Raw genomic sequence first — 21,688 nt, 5'->3', positions numbered from 1 at the left:
AATCTTATTTATTTCCAAATGTCGATTTTTTAATTCAACGCCGGGCACTTAAGCTAGTATAAAAATATGACCTCACATCCTCCCCCCCTCATATGGTGATGTAGGAGTATTATAATATGAAATTAAACTAAAAACCCCCACAGGACTTTCTTTAATTATAATAATATAAAAAAATATTTTATAACATTATGATCTCATTTTTTTACATTTATTCTCTCATATTTTAAAATTTAAACAAAGAGAACCAATAAACATTGAAATTACTGTCGTCTTTGCTCTTCGTGTGTTATAATGTAAAATATTTAACCTCCAGTTAGGGATGAATCATTTTCACTTTTTTGAAAACGATCGTTTCGTTTTAAAAACGACGAAGAAAAAACAAAACGAACGTTTTAAAAAACGATTGTTTTTAAAACGATGGTTTTATCGAAAGAAGGTGGTTAACGACGACCCTTCGTTAAAAACACTCTTAAACTTATCTTCCTAAAACAAGTGGTTCGTTATAAAAACTATAGTTTTTTATCGTTTTTAAAAACGATTAACAATCCTACCTGCAGTTACAAATACAAAACCAAGACAAGAACCGTTTTAATTTGTATGGCCAACATTTAAAGACTTTAGTGGCAAAAACAAAAAGTTGTTTTATTTAATTTTAAAAAAGTAGGAAAGTATATATTTTGACAAATCCGTTCAGTTTAATGACTAAAGAAAATAAACTATACAATCCTGTTTTAATGTTTAATAATAATCATCGTATTTTAGGCAAAATTAACTATTGTCAAGCATGTCAGAACTCTGTAAAATAAAAGAAGTAACGGTATAAATCTTCAAAAATGTGCCGATTTACCGAGCTGTGGCCGGTTACCATGTTAAACTGTTGACTGCATATGGATTATGGACTATCGAGGCCAAATATCTGAATGTGTTTATCTCTTAAAGGGAGTGACCGGCTATGTAAGGTAGTTGAACTGAGTATGCAGTGTTGTGGAAAACTTCTTTCGGATTCATTTGAGACATATAAAACTTTTTAAAGATCTGTAAACCCTGAGTTTGAGCGCAAATACGTTCAAAACTCCTAATTTGGGGGTGGATACGTTTTCAGAATTAAATAGAGTTTTATTTCCCGTTAAACGGCTTAAAACATGTAACACCTTAAAAATACTGAATATTTTATGTAAAAGAAAAAAAAACATTTTTGGAACTTCTAGAAAGTAAATATTAATATTTTTACAAAATATGAAAAGCTTGCAAATCAAGTGTTTAACAATGACAAGTAATTATGTAGATTAATAAGGATAAGTCTGATCCTAGGTCAGTCTAAGGATTCAAGGATACTGCTGGGAATCAGAAACGCGACTCTTCAAGTGGAGAATCACTTGAAATTATGCCTACAATCCCTTTAATTTCCCTGCGAAAAAATGTATACGTATTTTATGTTGTCCGGCGGATTAAAAGGACTGTAAAGCCGAATGTCAAGTGACCCTCCATGCAAATAAATTCTAAACATGCGCAAGTCACTTTTGAAGCGAACCTACAATTCAAAATAAACAGTTTAAAGACACAAAAATATGGATATCTTAATTCATATTTGATCAGACAACGCTTTTAAAGGTACCATTGTAAATCATACGCTGCCTACTTTGCATGGAGGGTCACTTGATTGAAATTACACTTACAGTCCCTTTAAATAATTCAATTTGGATATTCTATTGTTTATGAGGCTTAAAAAATTTTATTTTTTATTATTTTTAATCGGTATATTTTTGTTCTTGAATAACTGATAAATACGTTTTGCAAAATATTGGTACAATTACTATATATATTCTTGAGAAAAACACTATTGGCATTCAAATTACAACAAAAAATATTGTTGTACACTTTATGTACATTATACAGTAAACCGCATTTAGTTTAGTTTTAGAAAATAGAATGAATTATGATATATTACTGCACTTTGCAAAACTTAAAAAAAAACAGTAATTAGATTTACGAATCTTTGAAATATTTCATCTTTTCAAGATTTTAAAAGCATTTTGCCGATAACCTCTTTCACTTAAATTTTCCCTTTGCTAATACTGAGAAACCCCGGGAAAATTTAAAATCTTTCTCGTAGATTTATGTCAGAAAACTTCTGTATTCCCAATATAATTGTAAAGAGTAAATAGTATAAAAGTAAAGTTTTCTAATTTGGCGGAGGTTTGTTAAAACCATAGAGAATAGAATAGAGAGGAATTAAAAGAATCTCTCGGTATGAATTTTTTCAGTCCCTTTCAGCCTGAAAGGGAGTTCAAAGTGTACAAATCATGTAAATGTTCACAAATTATATGCAGTAGAGTACATTAATACAGTATATTCCCAAGACTATCCATTTCAATTTCGAATTTTTTAAACTGTTGAATGAACTTTATAATGAATTAGGTGAATAAAAACATCATTTGATTTATAGTTATAACGGAAAATCATCGTTTGTAAAGTGGAAGGCATAGAGTCTATGTGAAATGATCATTGGTCAATTATGAAACCAGCCTATTTCATAATTTGGTTTTCTTTTAACAATAATTTTAGATTTTCTATAAAATGATATTCCAGGGCCCAACAGGTTATATAGCATAATTATGTGAAGTACACCTGCAGTATGGAAACAGTACAACAAAATGGCCGTTTTACACTTTTTTCCAGTAAATTCCTCTCTATATATTCTATTCTCTATAGTTAAAACTCAATTCCACCCCAGTTTATAAAAGTATGGAAAGACTATATAATTATTTTGTTAGACTTTGTTTAACAAAACACGATTTTGTGAACTTGTTCATCTCTATAATTATATATAAATTATGAACATATGCGAACAGTCTAGACAGGGTTAAAGGGATTGTACTCGTAAAGTTTAAGTGATCGTTCAAAGATGGTGATGCCCGATTAATAAAGGTATCATTGAACCTTTATCTGATCTGAGCTGGGAACTTTAGAATGGGAAACCTTTAATCCCGAACCGGTTTTTCAAAATTAGAGAGTCCTTCCATGTTTCTGTATATTAATCTTAAATGGCGCGCAAAATTTCAAATTTCCCGGCTTTTGATAAGCTACTCTGATTGGTTGAATTTTATACACTTTTCAGGATACAAGTACACCACCATTCTAAAGTTACCATCGTTGATCAGGTGGAAGATATGGTCTAAGCTTAAAAGTTTTAAATTCTATTAATTTCTTTATGTTTTACCACAATAGAAGTTATTATTGTTTATTCTCTTTTCAGAAACCACAATGGAAAATAATCAGTTTTAAAATGATAATCATTGAAATCTATTTAAGACTTGAGCAAATAAAGCTTTTAAAAGTACGTTCAAGAGAATCACGCATTGCTATCAATCTTTGTATAAAGGGTCACTTGAGATTTCGCTTACAGTCCCTTTTATACCCGTAGACGTCGGATCTTTTTATCTTTATTCTATGCAGACTCATTAGGATTGATATCCATGGTGGTCGAACCCTGTAGGACCTTATATTTAGGATTAATCGACAATGAAAGTGATGGGAAACTATTATTGGCGCTTTTACAAAATTTTATTGCGTTCTTGTTTCATGATTTTTTAAATATTTTTAACAAAAATATAACCTACTGTTTACAAATTTATGTTGTCTTAGGTAATTCCAGTTTACACCACTCTCGTTTTCCATACAGAACTCTACCAGATACTCATATCAAATCTGGAAGAAAAAAATAAGTGTATATTTCAAATTAAAACAAAAAAAGAAAAACATTTTTTTAGATATTGATTATTTCTGTCTAAAACATGGATGCAATTATTATCAGTCAAGAAATTCTTTTTCATTTTTATACAGGGAGAACCAGAAAACTGTTGAATTATAGGAAGACGACATTGTAGCAACACATAAGTGTATTTAATGTTGTTTAAAAGCAAATAGTACTATAACTAATAACGTATTAAATCACTTGTAAAGTAAAAAAGCTCTGTTTTCAATGATCTATTTAAAGTCATAACTTCAGTTTAAAAGTTGTCTTCTTATTCCAGATTTTTTTGGTTCTCACTGTAAAAAAAATGTTCATATCTGAGAAGGAGGTTGGTAGTGCCTATTGATCAAGATATTTTGGAAAAATTTGAGGAATGAATTCATTACTCTCCGATATTGACTTTTTCTGCCTTTTATTAAATTTATAGGATTATTTTTACTCGGCAAAAAACTTCGTTTGTACAATGGTAGGCGAATATATCAATACAATGGGTCTACAAAAAAGTCAATGTGATGGTTCCATCACATCACATCAAGGCATAACTTTAAAGTAGGCCTGGTAACAAATGTATTTTGAATAGAACTTTGAAGGAACTTATTTAGTGCCGCGATGGTGTAAACCTTTGATATTACAAACCTTATTTAACTTTAATACATAAGTTTACTAAATCAGGTTGCAAAGATATATAGAGATTTAAAAATCAGAGTTGTGGCAAGAACTCTGCGTTTTAAGCGGAAAAAATGATCCGTACAATTTGGGTTGAAAAGTATTACTGACTATTCAAACTAATCAAACAAGTGGAAGTTCATGGGCAAAAAAATTAATTATTTAACTTTCCATATATGTATTGCATGTTATGTTCTGTATGATAAATCAAAATAGTGTAAAAATAATTTTATCATTTTGTTTTGTAATATTATTATTCTTCGGGAATCGATGGAATAACAACATTTATTCTGTTATCTTTTGATAACCCGTAAATCAAATAAATGTAAAATTTGCTTCAGAAAATTTAAGATTTTAGCTCTGTCATGCCAATGTTATTAGTTGTTTAAAGAAAGGAATTACAGTTTTTATCGAAAAACGTTTATAATTATTTACAACGATACTTTACAGGGAAGTTAAAGGAATTTTACTTTACCAAAGGTTCTAGGGCAAATCTTCCCCTTTAGTAAATGTGAAGCATGAAGTCTGACCGCTTCAACTTTGTCCATAGAGCTAGGTAAAGTAGAAAATGGGATCTGAAAGGTTGACCCGGCTCGGAAATTCAAATGTACTACGGCTGCCCGTGAGGGAACCTGTGGTTAAGCATAAATTTTAATTTACCCAAAAAGTAGTTGTAAAAATTTTATCGTCTTTTCAGATTCTAATGCGCGAATTTTTTCAAAAAAAACTTTGCAGAGCGGATCGCTATTGTACTTAATTGGCCCATGGGATGTTAAGTAACTTAACGTTCCTCTGTTGGGGGAACAATAGGTTGGTAATGTTGGTCAAAAGGCGGTGAAATTTTAAATACTGAAATATTACCAGAAAGATTTGAAGATCTTGGCTATTTTTAAATAAATGCAATTGAAAATAATATCTACAAACTGTCAATACTATTTGATACAAGTCTACTGTTTCTGGGGTTTAATTGTTAAAATAAAACTTTGAAGCTACAATTACAGAGCAATATTACCACTTCAAGAGAGGGTAAAATTTATTCGACTTAGGATTTTGTGACCTTAGAGCTCCAAAAACTTGTATCTAACGCAAAAGTTGTTATCTAATGAGAATGATTTTTTGGTTACATTATAATAAATTCAACACATGTGTATTCTTCCCATAGATAAATAAATAAACGCGCATATATAGCTTATGTACGCAAAATCACCAAGAATTGTACAGTCCGCGAACTCATACTTCTAGGGGTCAAAGTGTACTTCAATGATAAGCGGGGTGGTTTGGTGTTTTAATGGATTTCAAAATTATTAAACCACTCAGGAGTGAATTTTATTTCACTGAGCAATATATCATATTGACGAAAACTGAAGAAGGACATGAGAAGGACTAAACTAACTTAAATTTCTCTCTACAGAACTCATGCACACCACAAGTACTCAATGACATAAGAACAGCCAATGTTCACAACCGACCTAGTTAATCTATATAATAGGAATATCTTTAAACATCTCTGTACATTTAAATCTTTCAAGATGAAAAATGTCTCGTCTTATGCGCAATCTATCTTTATCTATGATTCTTCCCAATAGCTTTTCGTTAAAGGGAGTTGTTACTGAAAACTTATTAAACGTACTTTGTATGTCTCCGCCAGATATCACCCAAAGTATAGATGTCAGCACATAATGTAATTTTACTATGCTTTTTTTTTGTTTTCGGAGACTTCATATTTTAGCAAAACGTACAGGCTCTGCTTTCTGCATGGATACTGTAGTGTACATAACTTCCTCTTGTTGCCTAAAGGCGTGCCAGTACATATAAACCATAGTTGCTCTCTGTGATGACTTTGAATGAATTGTCTAAGTTTATTACGAACATATTTGTTCTGTTTAGTTTATAGTGAAATGTTTTCTATTTTATATAAATAACTTTGCTTGCCGATTTGTCTTTTTGTTTGTTTGTGACCTATAAACGTCAAAACGGCTGAACCGATCGTGCCCAAATCGTTTTTAGACCTTACTCGATTCCAGAGGGAATTGGTATATGGATGGTTAGAAGTGAAAGAAATCGGAGATGAAAAATTTCGATATTTCGAAATCGCACGAAAAAATTGATAAAAGAGCAAAAAATTAAAATTTAGAATTGAAGATTGAATTTAGAATTGAAGCGCCCTGGAAGTTTTGTCTTATAGAAAACAAAAATGAATAAATAAATTTGATTTTCCAAAAATCTATATTTTGCAAGATTCTAAATTACTTTATTTAAATTTTTTGCAACTCTTCCCATTTCTTATGAAATTTCAATATTGGACAAAATTTTATAGTTTTAAATTCAATATCTTCCCTGGGGCCGGACAAACTTAAATTGTGTTTGGACCATTGTGTGACACCATACATATTTTAGTATCTATACAGGGTGTACAAATAAACATAGCTTTTTCTTCAAAATTTACAGAGAGATACTTTTGAATTACAATTTTATTATATATTAACCCCTATTCCTTCGGGGGGGGGGGAATTTTGGCCCCCCCCCCCCTGTACTCAAAAAGTATTAGTCTGATGCTGTTGAAATTTTCTGACTTTTCTTAAGTACCCATGAGCCCTCCCTTTAGATTTTAAACCGGGCTTTTATACTAACTGCCTGAGTCACACTGCTTGAATGACTCGCGTTTTCCTGTAACAAACTAAATCTTTGTTTTGACCCACTTTCAGTTTTCAGTCTATGAAAATTTTAGTTTTTCAGAAAGTCTTTGAAATTAGGAAACGGATTAGTCAAGTTTTGCAAAGGAAATTTTGCTATTTATTTGCATGTAACACGTCAAAAGAAATTTGCACATTTTTAGTTTTTCGTAAAACCACATCAGGTTATTTAAAATTTTCCAAAATATTTTGCATATTTGAAATGGCATTGTCAAGGGCTTTTCAAAAATGTACATTTTATCATTTTTTGGACACTTTTATTAGCAAACATTTAATTATATAACTGGATTTTGCAAAAAAAAAAATCATACAAACTTGCAATGTCTTTCTTGCAGATTCTATAAGTAGAGAACAAGACCTTTCCGATGATTTATCATTTGTCATATTTTGCATAAAAAATGGGCGTATCCTGGTTTTCCAGTACCCCAGCAAGGAAAAAGGATTAAGAATAAGAAATCTATTTCTATATGTACACCCTGTGGCCTGTACATTTACACCCTAATGTAATAATATTTTATTAAAAACTTTCTCAAGTGCCCGGTGTTGCCCGTGCAAATTTTTGAAAACGCATTTTGGAATAAAAAATTAGATTTAAAAAAAAATTTAAAGAGAATTTTTATTTTTAGCCTGTGTTACTTCCGGGACCCTAAACAAATCCAGTTCATACGGTTAAGCCGTTCGGCCAGCTATAGCTGACATATATATATATATATATATATATATATGATCGAAGAGCTTTACAATATAGATAACAGACATTTAAAAACATTTGTTTATCCTCGCACAGGAATATTCAGTATACTTATAAACATGAGTAGTGAAATTTATATGGAGAAATACATTTAAACAGAGAAATAAAATTTTATTGAAATATGTGGAGAAATGCATTTGAATAAAAGAATGTACACTATTTGAACATAACATAACATAACATAACATAAAGAATCTATATGATTAAGCTCTTCGTTCATATTTATTTGTATGTAAGGATGTACGTATATATATTTATATGTCAGCTATAGCGGATTAACCGAAAAGGCAGGGGGTGACATTTTTTGAGGGAACTCTTAATTACCCCAGAAATAAAAAAGGGTAAACAAATCGATTTTTTTCTCTCTCCAAAAATCATTTTTTTTTAAATCACAATATTTTCAAAATTCAATTTTTTTAAATTCCACGGGCAACACCGGGTATAGTATTATCTAAATTAATGTATTTTATATAATAGAAAAATATATGGAATTCATACGAACTATGAAAATCTTATGCTATCTTTAACTCTAAAAACAAAAACGCCTATTTGGAACAGAACGAACGATCCAGCTGAAGATCCTTTTAAACGAACGTTAAACGAACGTTAAACAAACGTTAAACTAAGGTTAAACGAACGTTAAACGAACGTTAAACGAACGTTAAACGAACGTTAAACGAACTTTAAACGAACGTTAAACGAACGTTAAACAAACGTTAAACTAAGGTTAAACGAACGTTAAACGAACGTTAAACGAACGTCAAACGAAAGTTAAACGAACGTTAAACGAAAGTTAAACGAACGTTAAACGAAAGTTAAACGAACGTTAAACGAACGGTTTAGACAAATTAGACAAAAGAAGAACGTTAACTTTACGCGACATCAATGGTACGTACGACTTTGTGACTTAGTTCTTCTAGCCTTGATTTCATGCACAAGTATTAGAAAGCATTAAGAGAGGTAGGAATAAAAATAAGATTTTGATTTGACGTGAAATTTACTTTAGTTTAAAGTGCAGCTAGAGATGAGCATAGTTTTTTTGAACGAACAAAATTTTTATGAACAAACGAAAGTGTTCGTGAAAAAGGTCGTCGTTCCGAAGAAAAACGAACAATGGACAAAAGGAAATTGATCATTCGAAGAAATGAAAAAGATTTGGAAAAAATATCCTTTTTTACTGAACGAACAATTTTATTGAATAAACGATCCACTGAAAGAACGGTTTTACTGAACAAAATGATGAAAAATGAACGATACTTTAGAGTACGAACGAAATAAATTTTCTTTTGAACGATTGAAAAAACGAACGAAATGGATCGTTCACGAAGAATGAACGAGCGAAATGAAAAATGCAGCCCTAGCTCTGAAATGAAATTCTTGTCTTGATTTTAAAAGATTAGGCGGCAAAATATGTATCTGCAGTATACTTTTCAATTATTCATATTTTTGAGGAAAACTTTATATTCTTCATGTTCTGGTTCAATGTTAATAAATAAACTTTTATTTAACCCTTTTCCCAGGGGGACCCCCCACCCATATTTCCTTGTTGGGATACAAATCTAAATTTAAATTTTAAATAATCTGCAAATTTTTTGGCAAATTTACTAAATTTAAAGTATTTCTTGCAAAATTAAGTTATTTAGCAAAAAAAAATTATATAAGAAAAAGTGCACAAACTATGATAAATTTAACATTTTTGAAAAGCCCTTATCCCAGCGAATTTTAGTATTCAAAATATTTGCAAAATTTTGTTAAAATGAAAATGTATTCAAGGAAAACTGAAAATGTGCAAATTCCATTTAAAAGCGTCTTTGCAAAATTCTACAACAAATTTCTTCGCAAAAATTGTGCACCCTACTTTATTTTGTAAGCTTTTTGAAAGCCTATAAAAGTCGAAATCCAATGACTGGAAGTAGGTGTAAATATATAGATTAAGTTTGGTATAGGCAAAATAAGACATTCAGGCAGTAGGTATAAAAGGCGTGAAGGGAGGGGAAAGTGTTAGTTAGAATAGTAAACAAATTTGAACAGCCTCAGAAAAATACTATTTGAGATATGTCCAAAAAACGTTAGAGGGTCATTGTGACCCCCACACCCCAGCTGGAATAATGTTAAGAATCTTTCTCAAGAGTATACGATGCACCTCAATCTTCTGAGGTTTGCCTCCTAGAATATAAAATAAAAACTTTGAAACAGAAATGGAACTGGTAGACATAAGTTATGATTTTAACTCGTCCAAGGAATATGAAATGAATTTGTTCAATGCATGGATCATTTCACTTAATAAGTTTATTTTCAAGGAACTGAGTTGGGAACTTTAGAATGGGATACCATTAATCCCGACTGCTTAATCCGAATATCCCATGTGGCCACTTTTGATTTCTTGCTTAATCCACTCTTTTTTTTGGAAAAAGTACAGAAAAATCAAAAACCAGTTTTTTAAAATTAAGAGTCCTTCCCGTTTCTGTATATTAATTTGAAATGGCGCGCAAGATTTCAAATTTATCGGCTTCTGATACGCGACTTTGATTGGCTGAATTTTTTACACTTTTCAGGATACAAGTACAAGATTAAGTTAGTCTCGAGATTATGAAAAAGAGAGGATCAAGCATTAATCTCGATATCCACCAAGACAAACTCCTGAAAGACAAACTCCGGAAAGACAAACTCCTGAAAAGACAAACTCCTGAAAGACAAACTCCTGACGAGACAAACTCCTGACGAGTACTTGAGGAAAGAGTACTTGAAGAAACCAGTACTTAAGAGTACTTGAAGAAACAAGTACTTAAGAGTACTGAATAAAGCAGTATTTAAAAGTACTTGAAGAAAGCAGTACTTAAGTGTACTTGAAGAAAGCAGTACTTAAGAGTGCTTGAAGAAAGTAGTACTTAAGAGTACTTGAAGAAACCATGTACTTAAGAATACTTTAAGAAAGCATTTTCTATTCTTTCCTAAACTAACTCTGAGGGCTTTTGTAGTACTATAATTGTATACTACAGTTCACCCCAGAAACATAAAAAAATTTATGAAATGTCGTCTTGCTTATTTTCAATGGGTTTTAAACTATTATACGTATATTTAAGTGATTGCAAAAATAAAAAAAATAGCTATGATTCATGAATATACAGGAACAGTTTTAAAGAGCTTCGTATAAACAATTATTTAAATACTAAATATCTCTGCAGCATTTCATTATTGCAGGAACTTAAGAATACGACGTTCTATAAATTCTTCCGATGTCTCTTTATATTTGAACTTAACTGTATCTAAAATCTTTAATCTTTTCCTTTATTTTTTGGCAAGGTTTAGAAGTGTAGAAATCTTGAAAAACTAATTACACAAACAATTTCTTTCTCTATAATATATTCAGTATGGCCACATCAAATATATTGAAACTACATTTGAAAACCCATCTGTTTCTTTCTAAACATAACACAGGACTGATAGAAAAGAAAAATCTAAAATCAGCAATTGGAAAAGCCAATTTTTCAAGAATTAAACTTCTTTGAGTTTAGACAGGCAAATTAACAATAACGTCATAGTAAAGTAGGTTGCACGTTAGGTTGAAATCTTTAAGCAAAGTAAAGTAGGTTCCACGTTAGGTTGAAATAATAATCAACTCCACTTATTGAAAAACTATTAAGAAGTAAAAATTATTTGAATATATTATATGTTACCGGACAGAGGCCAAACTTAAATAATTTGAGCCGCGGCTCAAATATGGTAGGTACCACTTAGAATTGTATTCAATGTTTCAAGATTTAAGCTTGCGCTCAATTGAAACAGGTTATTGGCGAATTTGAGACACTTCTCAAATTCATTAAGTTCGGACTCTTCTAAGTTTGTTTTCTTCTATACTTGTGCACAAAATTAAAACAAGAAAAGCAACGAGTTGACAAAGTACGGGCAGCCGTAGTACATTTGAATTTCCGAGCCGAATCAACCTTTTCGGTCCCAGTTTGTACCCAAAATTTGTTCTGTTGGTATTTTTTATTTTATTTTTTTTCTTAAAAACGAAAAATATTATGATCAATTTTTACATCAAGAAATTTTAATGAACGTCTTGGAACCTGCTGGCGGAAATATCACATATTCTAGTCTGTAATGGCCAGCATATTAAAAAAACAGACCCCTAGCTTTAATGGTTCGGTTGCTATGGAGGTTTTTTAAAAAAGGAGAAAAGGTCGGAAAAATGTAAAAACTCTAGCTCTGTAAATCTGTACTGTAGTTTGAATGATAAAAAGTTATACTATTTTAATTTAAACCGTCCTATACCCTTCCCTAATCATTAAAAAAATGTATAAAATCTTTAAAAATACTGTTTCTTATTTGTCGAGATATGTCAAAAATAAGAGTGCTAGGAAAATAAATTTAGTGGGGGAGGGGGGAGGTGCCCAACGCCACCAAGCCTGTTAAGACTTTTAATTCATGAAAACACACTGCAATTCCTATTCATATCATTGAAAGCATACAAAAATTTGATATTGTTAGAAATATGAATGTCATTTTGGGTACTTTGGATGTCTTAAATTCAAATGATGATGGACGGAAAAATGTTAGGCCTTGAGTTATCTATCTATCTGTCTTTCAACACAAATTTGGAAAATGATTGTCTGAAAAGGGGTTTTTATATCAGGTTTCATGCCATCCTTTTATCCCTTTAGTTTATAATAAATGTTTGTGAAACGTAAACCGATTCTTCCAATTCAGGGATATTTAGTAAAATCATAAAAAGAAAACAAGTTCTATGACAGGAAACTCTATTAACACTTTTGACACATTTTTCATCTAATTTTAAAAACTTAGTTCTATGACAACTGTCAATTTCTGAGGCTGATGCTGTCAGTTAATTTTCCGCATGCACTGCTAAAAAGTGTCAAGACGACTTTTCATAAATTAACATTTTGATTATATATACCCTAAATGATCCCCTTAAAATCTTTTTCTGATCAATGTAAAAAATAGCGTCGTTTTTATGAAAAGTGTTTAATTTTCCTCAATTCTTACATTGTTTTTTTGTAGTAGAAATGCGTAATCCACTTTTGAAAGAAAAAAATAGAATTGAAATCATTTAGTTTCCAAAATGATGAATATGAATATCTATACTTCATACTTAATCAGACAAAGCTTTCAACTGTACTATTGTGAATCAAACATGCCATCCTATAATTTCCCTTTATGTCATCTTATCTTTTCTTATCTTTCTGTACTTTGATTCAACATTTTCAGGCCTTTCTAGAAGGTAAAAACTTCATCTGCTAATAAGTATGCAAAAGGACGCGACATTAGGATAATATGTTTTCTGGGAGATCACTTAAACCTATGGAANGTGCAATTGAATTTGATGTTTATTATTTTTTAATGTTTTGCAGTTTGTCTAATAATTCTATCTTTTTGTCTGGGTCTCTTAAAACTTGTGGCCAAGGCCCAAAGACATAGAGCATGGAAAATAAAGAGTTTAAAGGGACTGTAAAGGAAAAATAAAAGGGGGTGTAGGCTGAAACCTGAGAATCTCTGAAGTTGATTAATACATATACGAGTCACTCTGGGCTGTAGTAAATTTGAATTCGAACCGGACCTGCCCAGTTTGTACCGGCCTGCCAGATAACAGCTTGTATTGACCCGATCCTATGGTACAGTACGTCGCCCTAACCAGACTAACATACGACAGGGGTCAATTTTCTTGGCATAGTCCCGTCGAAGGGCTAACTATGACAACTAACTATAGCGCGTTCAGACTTTTTACAGTACCCGGCCTAATCCTAGGGCCTATTTGACCAACCCCACTGGCTTAGTCCACCATGGAGTTCTATCTGCTGTTCGTGTCTCAAAAAATTAATAAACTGTGTCAAAGTTATACCAAAACGAATATATGTAAAATTTTTTATACAATTTGTAGTATTAAACAGATTATATTCAACAAATACGCTCCCAATCTGAAAACATCGATATCCCAGAGGAGCCTGAGTCGCCTGAGAAACTTAAGTTTGTTCCTATTATTATTTGATTTTAATAATTTTTCATTTTTAATAGATATAATTGATATTATTATTTATGCGTCCGATGTCACCAGAACTTCAACCAATGGCAGTGCAATATTATTGTCATGTGTCTCCGTATGTATCACGTGACCAGTATAATTCACTAACATTGGAGGGAGTTCTGGTCACGTGATACGGACGTATTACATACATATATACGTTTTGGTATAATTTTGACACAGTTTGATGTCTCAATTTCTCGAGACAGGAACATCAGATAGATGTCTTTTAGGTATCTTTCAACTCCTGAGATTCTCAGGTTTCAGCCTATACCCCCTTTCATTTTTCCTTTACAGCCCCTTTAAGCTGATCACATAATCCAATCCGATCTACGTTGTTTAAATAGCGAACAATGCACATGCATGCATGTTAATTATTAATTTCAATATACACACTACATTTCAGTTCACTTGTTTCACGTCAAACTAAAGAAAATTGCATGTAAGATTGATACATTTATCTTTCAAACCTTAACTCCTCTTATTATAGAGCTTTGGAGGTCGCAAAGTTGTGCAAGTAATGTCAAATAAATTTGACCTTCTCCATCTGTCAAGTTTGCAGTTGGTTGACTACATTTTACAACCATTTGCATGTGTAACATATTACAGGATTAGGAATTTTAAAGATGGACTTCTCTGTTTCTCTCTGTGTTGAGATGGAATAAGTTTTTAAGAAAATGGTTACTAATGGTCTGCTAACCTTTACAGGAAAACTTTTCCACGAATTTGTGAAATTAATTTAAATTCTAAGAAAATAAAAGTTCTCTTTTAAGAATACGAAAAATAGATATGGATTTGAAAAAAGTTTTAAGAATAGGTATTTCATTTTTAAATGGTTTCATTTCTGGCTTGCAGTGTGATCGAAAGAATGATGGAATGTATGCTTTAANTTCCCAATATAATTTATATGAATAACATAGAAAGTAAATTTGCAATTTTATTTTCGTATAAATTTTTCCTACTCCTGCTTTTGGCAAAAAATGTGCTGAATAAATCACTTCTTCGATTTATCGCGATGGTCTTACCCTGCTGGGATAATTTAGTTAAAGGAATTTTTTTTCGATAAATGGAAATCTTTACATTTGAACATAAAAATGGAAGACTTTAAAATAGTCTGAAGAGAAAAATATATAAAAGATAGAATTATGGATTGCGTTCAAGAAACGGGCATAAAGCATAAATCATAAAAGTTGTCACTAAATTTCTGTGGTTTTTATGAAACACCCTGTGCAATGTACCATGCCGAAATCAACTTATCACTCTAAGATCTCTAGCTTTATGTAATTCCAATATAGCAAACCAAATTGATAAAAGTACATAAAGGACGGGTTCACCGATTTCAACATTGGGGTATAAGAGGGATCATGTGTGTTTATTATTAACTGTCCCATACCATGCACCTCTGAACCTTTAGTAAAAGTAAACTCAACCTAAAGTCTGACCGCGTAAACCTTGTTGCACCGGCTTGTCCTATTCAGTGTGCTTTATTTACCCAGTGTCCGGGCGATACAATACAAACTGGGACCGGGTCGGAAATTCAAATGTACTACGGCTGGTACACGACAGAAAACAATGTTTTGTACCGAAACGGAAAATCTGAGGTATATGCCATCTATTGTGAATCACCCAAATTGATTTTTTTTTATATTTTATCATAAGACTTGAAGAGTGTTTTGGCCAGCTAAAAGTAAAATACTTACTCATCAGTAGTTAAGTATCTACCTTTAAGATTAGACCTCTTTCTCTTTACGAAGTTGAATGTTGAGTTTAACCTAATTAGAATACTGCAGTTTACCAACATATAACATGAGGTTATTGGTTTCTAACAGTTCATTACATATATTGAAATAATACTGCAATACTCAGAACAAGACAAAACAAGAAAATAAGAAACCAGATACAAGAACCAGCAGGAGAACAAGAGAACAGGATAACATGATATCAGGAGATCAAGAGAACAAGAGAACAGGAGAACTGAAGAACTGGAGAACAGCAGAATAGGATAACAGGAGAACAAGAGAAAAGGAGAACAAGAGAACAGGAGAACAGGAGAACTGGAGAACTTGAGAACAGGAGAACAGTAGAACAGGAGAACAGGCGAACAGAAGAACTGGAGAATTGGAGAACAGAACAGGAGAATTGGAGAACAGGAGAATAGGAGAACAGGAGAACAGCAGAACAGGAGAACAGCAGAACAGGAGAACAGCAGAAAAGAAGAACAGGAGAACAGGAGAACAGGAGAACAGGAGAACAGGAGAACAGGAGAACAAGAGAACAAGAGAACACAAAACAAGAGAACGAGAAAACAGCAAAACATGAGAACAGGAGACTTCATTCCGATCAACGAAAATAATACAGACCTCCTAACCCCCCCCCCCACATCGACTCCCTCCCCCTTCCTCCCTTCCCGTCTCTCCCTCCTCCCTCCTGTTCACAATAAAAACTATCTATTGGTTTGTGTGTGAAGAGTGAAGAAGAAGAGTATAAACCTAATGGAGCCAAGTGTATTGGGACCACTTAATTTCTAGATTTATCTTTCAACTACTATCTTAAAAACGTGTTGTAATAAGGTACTTTATACTTTTTACAAATATATATATTTATACAAAGTATAAATTAAAGACGAAAACTTTTGATTGGTTTGACGACTCAACTCGGTATCAACAATGTGAACTTTTGAATTAAAACGTTTATGTTTTGAGTCCGATCCGGGTAGATTCAAGTATTGAAAACAGATTTTAGAGGCAAAAATTGCGATCTCTGGCGTACTTTTTTCAATAAATCTACCGAATTTCTTAAACCTGAGATCAGGGCATTTCTTTCCGATTTATTCCAGAATTAAGAAAATATAACTCTTGAACAAATAACGAATATAAGTCAAGCTCACATATAAAAACAAAACGAACATTACATCGTTGCTCTGCTTTATTTATAACTAGCCGAAGTGCCCGGCGTTGCCTCCCGTGGATTAATATAACAAAAATTCGAACTTTTGAAAACGAAAAAAAATTAGAATTTTGAACAAAATTTGAAATTATGAGCCTAGGTTACCCTAGGTTACCCATGGGTTACCTGATAAAAATTAAGCCAATTTGGTTCAGCCGTTTCGCCGCCTATAGCTAACACATATACAAATATTTACATATATGAGCTTTGTTGTTATTGACCCAGTGGTTACCTCAAAAAAAGTTATCTAATTTGGTCCAGCCGTTTGGCCAGCTATACCTAACATTCGTATAAACAAATATATAAAATCAACTTATTATTCAATCAAAAAAGAGATTTACATCCTCATACATAAGTCGTGTATATATGAGCGAAGAGCTTTATTAAATAGATAGATAAATGCACAATTTGTAATTTAAGCGTGTCCTGTTCTATAATTTAATTAAAGGAATTGTTATAATTTTTCATTTAAAACGCTCCGCTGACTAAGGATGAAGGATGAAGAGAAAAAGAGAGAAAAATAGGATTAATTGGTAAAAATGTGATGAAATAAAAGAAAGAAATTTAACAAATTAAATAACATAGAAAAGTTTAAGTTTAATAAATTAAGAAAGTTTAAACTAAGTCTATCGATGGCCCTGATTAGCTAATGCACTTAATTGAATGAAACACTTAATTAGTGAGTTAGTGAGTTAAATCTGTGCAGACCAGAAATGCAGGGGTTGCTAGAGCTAAAGGCCCTTCAGAGAATAGTTTTCTGTGTATAAAAAGCTAGTGTTAAATTGGATAATCTTCTTCCCATACTTTTAGGAAAAGTTAGCTGGAGAAGGGTATAATATGAAAAAGTAAATATTGGGCCGGATTCTAGAGTTTTATAAAGTAAAAAGTTGACATTTAGTCTTTGATCCTTTTGCAGACCAGATAAAATAAACTTTATATTATGTTTCCCTTTTCTTAAATAATTAGGTTACGCTTGCCCAGGCAAGAAATAACAATTCAATTTGGGCTTTATATCTGATTGAATCACGTACTCACATGTATTATAAAAGAAAGAATAAAAAATAAACAAAGAATAATTCTTGTAACAGACCTCAACTATATATATTCTACTTAAGTGGCGTCAAAGAAATTATTTTGGAACTAATATATCTGAAGTTGGATTAAATGGATTAATAGTATGCAACTGGATATGTGCAGTGCCTTAACTGAAATCTAGAAAATCGAGGTTTTAATGATTCCTGCATTTTCTTAAAAATTAATTTACTCATACTATGTACTAATATATTTAAAAAAAAACTTTGATAGTTTTTATTAGTGTGTATAATATAAATGTATATTATGAAAGTTGACATAGCAGAAAATAGAATGATAGGAAAAGCCTTTAAAGTTTTTATGAAGGTGTAGCATATTTATATAAAATAAGAAACATCTTATTCATTACTGGATCAAGATTATTTTTATAAATGTACACCTTGGATTATATTTCAGATTGCTGTATACACATTGCACCTTACATAAAGTATGTCCATTATTCAACCTGTCGTCTTGCCATTCGTGAGAAAATAAAAATAATAAAAGTTTTGTTTAAATTTCTTTGTAAAAGGAAATGATCAAAGAAATAAAAAATTTAATTACAAATAAAGCTTTTTTGTTTAAATTTCATAAAAAACAATGTTTGTTAAATTATTTTTTAGCGGTAAATTGATAACAAGTACTCATAGATACAGAGACTTTAACTTCTACTTTTATTTATATATAATATTAGGCTTTTAGGGCGCTTCGCGCGCATCTTCTATTTCAACTTTTAACTGTGGCTTTATCTGTGACCATATTCTCTTCGTACAGTATAAAAAATAAAATAAAAAGTTTGCGGATTTCATAATAATTTTTCGAATGAACGGACGTCTCTGTCCAGTCCATACAGATATTCTAATTTCTAACTTCTATTGTCAATGTTTCTCTAGTACGTGACAACAGTTACAGGGTGTCAATAAGTAGAAAAATGGCAAGCAACGGAAAGTCAAGAAAGTTTAAGAAAACCCCCCCATATAAAAAATACTCAAAAATCTTACTTTTGTCCTTTATAGCTATAAAAGTTTCATTAAAATGTAATGTAATGTAAATATGTCTTTGATATCATTATTTATAATAATACAATATGTGTCGTTTCTATGAAAATATAGATATTTTTTAAGAAACGTTTCCATCTCTTTTTTTCACCCACAGTATTAAGAGGGATTGTCTGATGAGTCCACTTAAGTGAATTACATAAATCATTTATTAACACTTGTTATATGGAAGTGTGTAAATAATCGAATAGTTTACATAGTTAAAAAAGGTATCAATATTTTTTCAAAAAAGGGGTTTTAAAGGGGGGGGCAAAGTGTTGCCAAGGGGGGCACAGTGTTGCCAAAGGGGGCACAACAATTTTTTCTGACACACGCCTTCAAACTTGATAGAAATTCATACAGAGCTGAAAACTTTAGAATAATGGATATTGAGATTAATGCTTGATCCTCTCTTTTTCTTAATATCGAGACTAACTTAATCTTGTACTTGTATCCTGAAAAGTGAATAAAATTCAACCAATCAGAGTCGCATGTATGAAGCCGATAAATTTGAAATATTGCACGCCATTTAAGATTAATATACAGAAACGGGAGGGACTCTCTAATTTAAAAAAAAACGGTTTTTGATTTTTCTTCTATATCCAAGAAAGAACAGTTTAAGAAGAAAATCAAAAGTGTGTCCATTGGATACTAAGTTTAAGTAATCGGGATTAAGGATATCTCATTCTAAAGTTTTCGGCTCAAGTCACTTTAACTGTAAAAAATTCCAATTTTTGATGCTTAAAATCTCATGGATTCTCAGAATGGACAGACCTCGTAGGTCACCATATAGAACAACTTAAAATTGGCCATGTTAGGTTCTTGGTATTCATTTTCTATTCTATCCAAAGCATACTTTTCACCGTTTTTGATTTTGTAGGTTTAATATTGATCATCAATACCTAAAAAGGATTGACCCCCAAAAGTCAGAATCTGAAACTTCTAAAAAAAATGTTGTATTCGGTGCACAGTTAAAGGTTTTGATGTTTGGTCCATGTTTTACTGTTAGTGATTGACCTCCACAATTGGCAATTGCATAACTCTTTAAACCCATGACTTATGAAGGATGAAAAACAGATTTATTTTAGTTTAGACTTGCGGATCTATACTGAAGAGAATATGGAGGAAATTATCTTTTTCAGATAAAAAGTGATAATATAATTTAATTGTTACTCACTCATAAAACACAATTAACTCTGGAAATACAAACTCTTGAAATACAAACTTTTTACATAAAAACTCCTGAAATACAAACTCTTGAAATACAAACTCTTGAAATACAAACTCTTCACATACAAACTCATGAAATACAAACTCATAAAATACAAACTCCTGAAATACAAACTCCTGAAATACAAACTCATGAAATACAAACTCATGAAATACAAACTCATGAAATACAAACTCATGAAATACAAACTCATGAAATACAAACTCATGAAATACAAACTCATAAAATACAAAGTTATGAAATAATAACACTTGAAATACAAACTCATGACATCTAAACTCATGAAATACAAACTCATGAAATACAAACTCGTGAAATACAAACTCGTGAAATACAAACTCATGAAATACAAACTCATGAATTACAAACTCATGAAATACAAACTCATGAAATACAACCTCATAAAATACAAACTCATGAAATACAAACTCATGAAATACAAACTCATAAAACACAAACTCATGAAATACAAACTCATGAAATACAAACTCATGAAATACAAACTCATGAAATACAAAGTTATGAAATACAAACTCATGAAATACAAACTCATGACATCTAAACTCATAAAATACAAACTCATGAAATACAAACTCATGAAATATAAACTCATAAAACACAAACTCTTGAAATACAAATTCATGAAATACAAACTCATGACATAAAAACTCATGAAATACAAACTCATATAACACAAACTCTTGAAATATAAACTCATGAAATACAAACTCATGAAATACAAACTCCTAAAATACAGAAGCATGAAAAATGATCCGAAAAACAAAAAAGTCGAGATAAAAAATTCCGAAAGGAAAATATGAATATTCATAAAATGGCATTTAAATCTTGGGTGCAAAAGCATTTTCGTGTTTTCCATGAATTTAAATTATTAAAAATGTATTTATGAAAAGAAAATCTTGAGGAAGTGAAAGAAAGACACTACTAGGTCGAACAGGGTTCCGATTAAAACCAGCACAAAAATCTCAGATCTCTACAGGAAGAAAACACTCTAAAGAATTCTTCCAACTGCAGGTTCAATCTGTAGCAGATTGCCCAATTAATTTATTATAATTATAAAATACAATATGCAGAGAATGAAAAAAATATCCATTCAAGAAAATAAAATCTTTGATAACTCGGAAATAAGTGATAATTTCTAACATGGATAAATTCGTCCTTTAAATTAAAAATAAAAAGAATAAGAAACGAATCTCAGTTCTATAAAAATAATGTAGTAATGTCTAATTCATACCTAAATGTGCTATTTCACAAAAAAATATTATGTTTAACTGATGTAAAAATGGCGGACACAGTACAGATTTTAGTAAAGTTTACAAAACAAAACTGGTTTCGTTTAGTTATTACAAACACAGTCCCTCTCTCAGCTCGGGGGTTTCACATCTTCTAAGAGAAGGGCTCAGGGGCGGGGAGTTTAAAACGAGATGATTACGTTGCGTAACATGCGTAACATTGCGTAACATGTGAAACATTGTGGGGAA

The 21,688-nt window shown here is 31.4% G+C and overlaps 1 protein-coding gene across 3 annotated transcripts in view; it reads right to left on the bottom strand.

Annotated features, from left to right (window-relative positions):
* The window catches only part of LOC111717720 (uncharacterized), a 55,243-nt gene extending 33,769 nt beyond the window's left edge, over positions 1–21,474 (bottom strand). For 2 of the 3 annotated variants that reach the window (XM_023493224.1, XM_023493343.1), the window contains exons 1-2: positions 21,442–21,474; positions 3,621–3,708 (exon numbers count right to left, since the gene is read on the bottom strand). The gene's annotated coding sequence lies outside the window, so the exon portion shown is untranslated. Of the gene's footprint in view, positions 1–3,616; positions 3,709–21,441 lie in introns of all 3 variants that reach the window. The other variant, XM_023493276.1, reaches the window with a different exon arrangement.
* Between the last annotated feature and the right edge of the window lie 214 nt (positions 21,475–21,688).

Source organism: Eurytemora carolleeae, unplaced genomic scaffold (genome assembly GCF_000591075.1).
Source record: "Eurytemora carolleeae unplaced genomic scaffold, Eaff_2.0 scaffold83, whole genome shotgun sequence".
Classification (NCBI taxonomy): domain Eukaryota; kingdom Metazoa; phylum Arthropoda; class Copepoda; order Calanoida; family Temoridae; genus Eurytemora; species Eurytemora carolleeae.
This window is presented reverse-complemented; position numbering and strand designations above follow the sequence as displayed.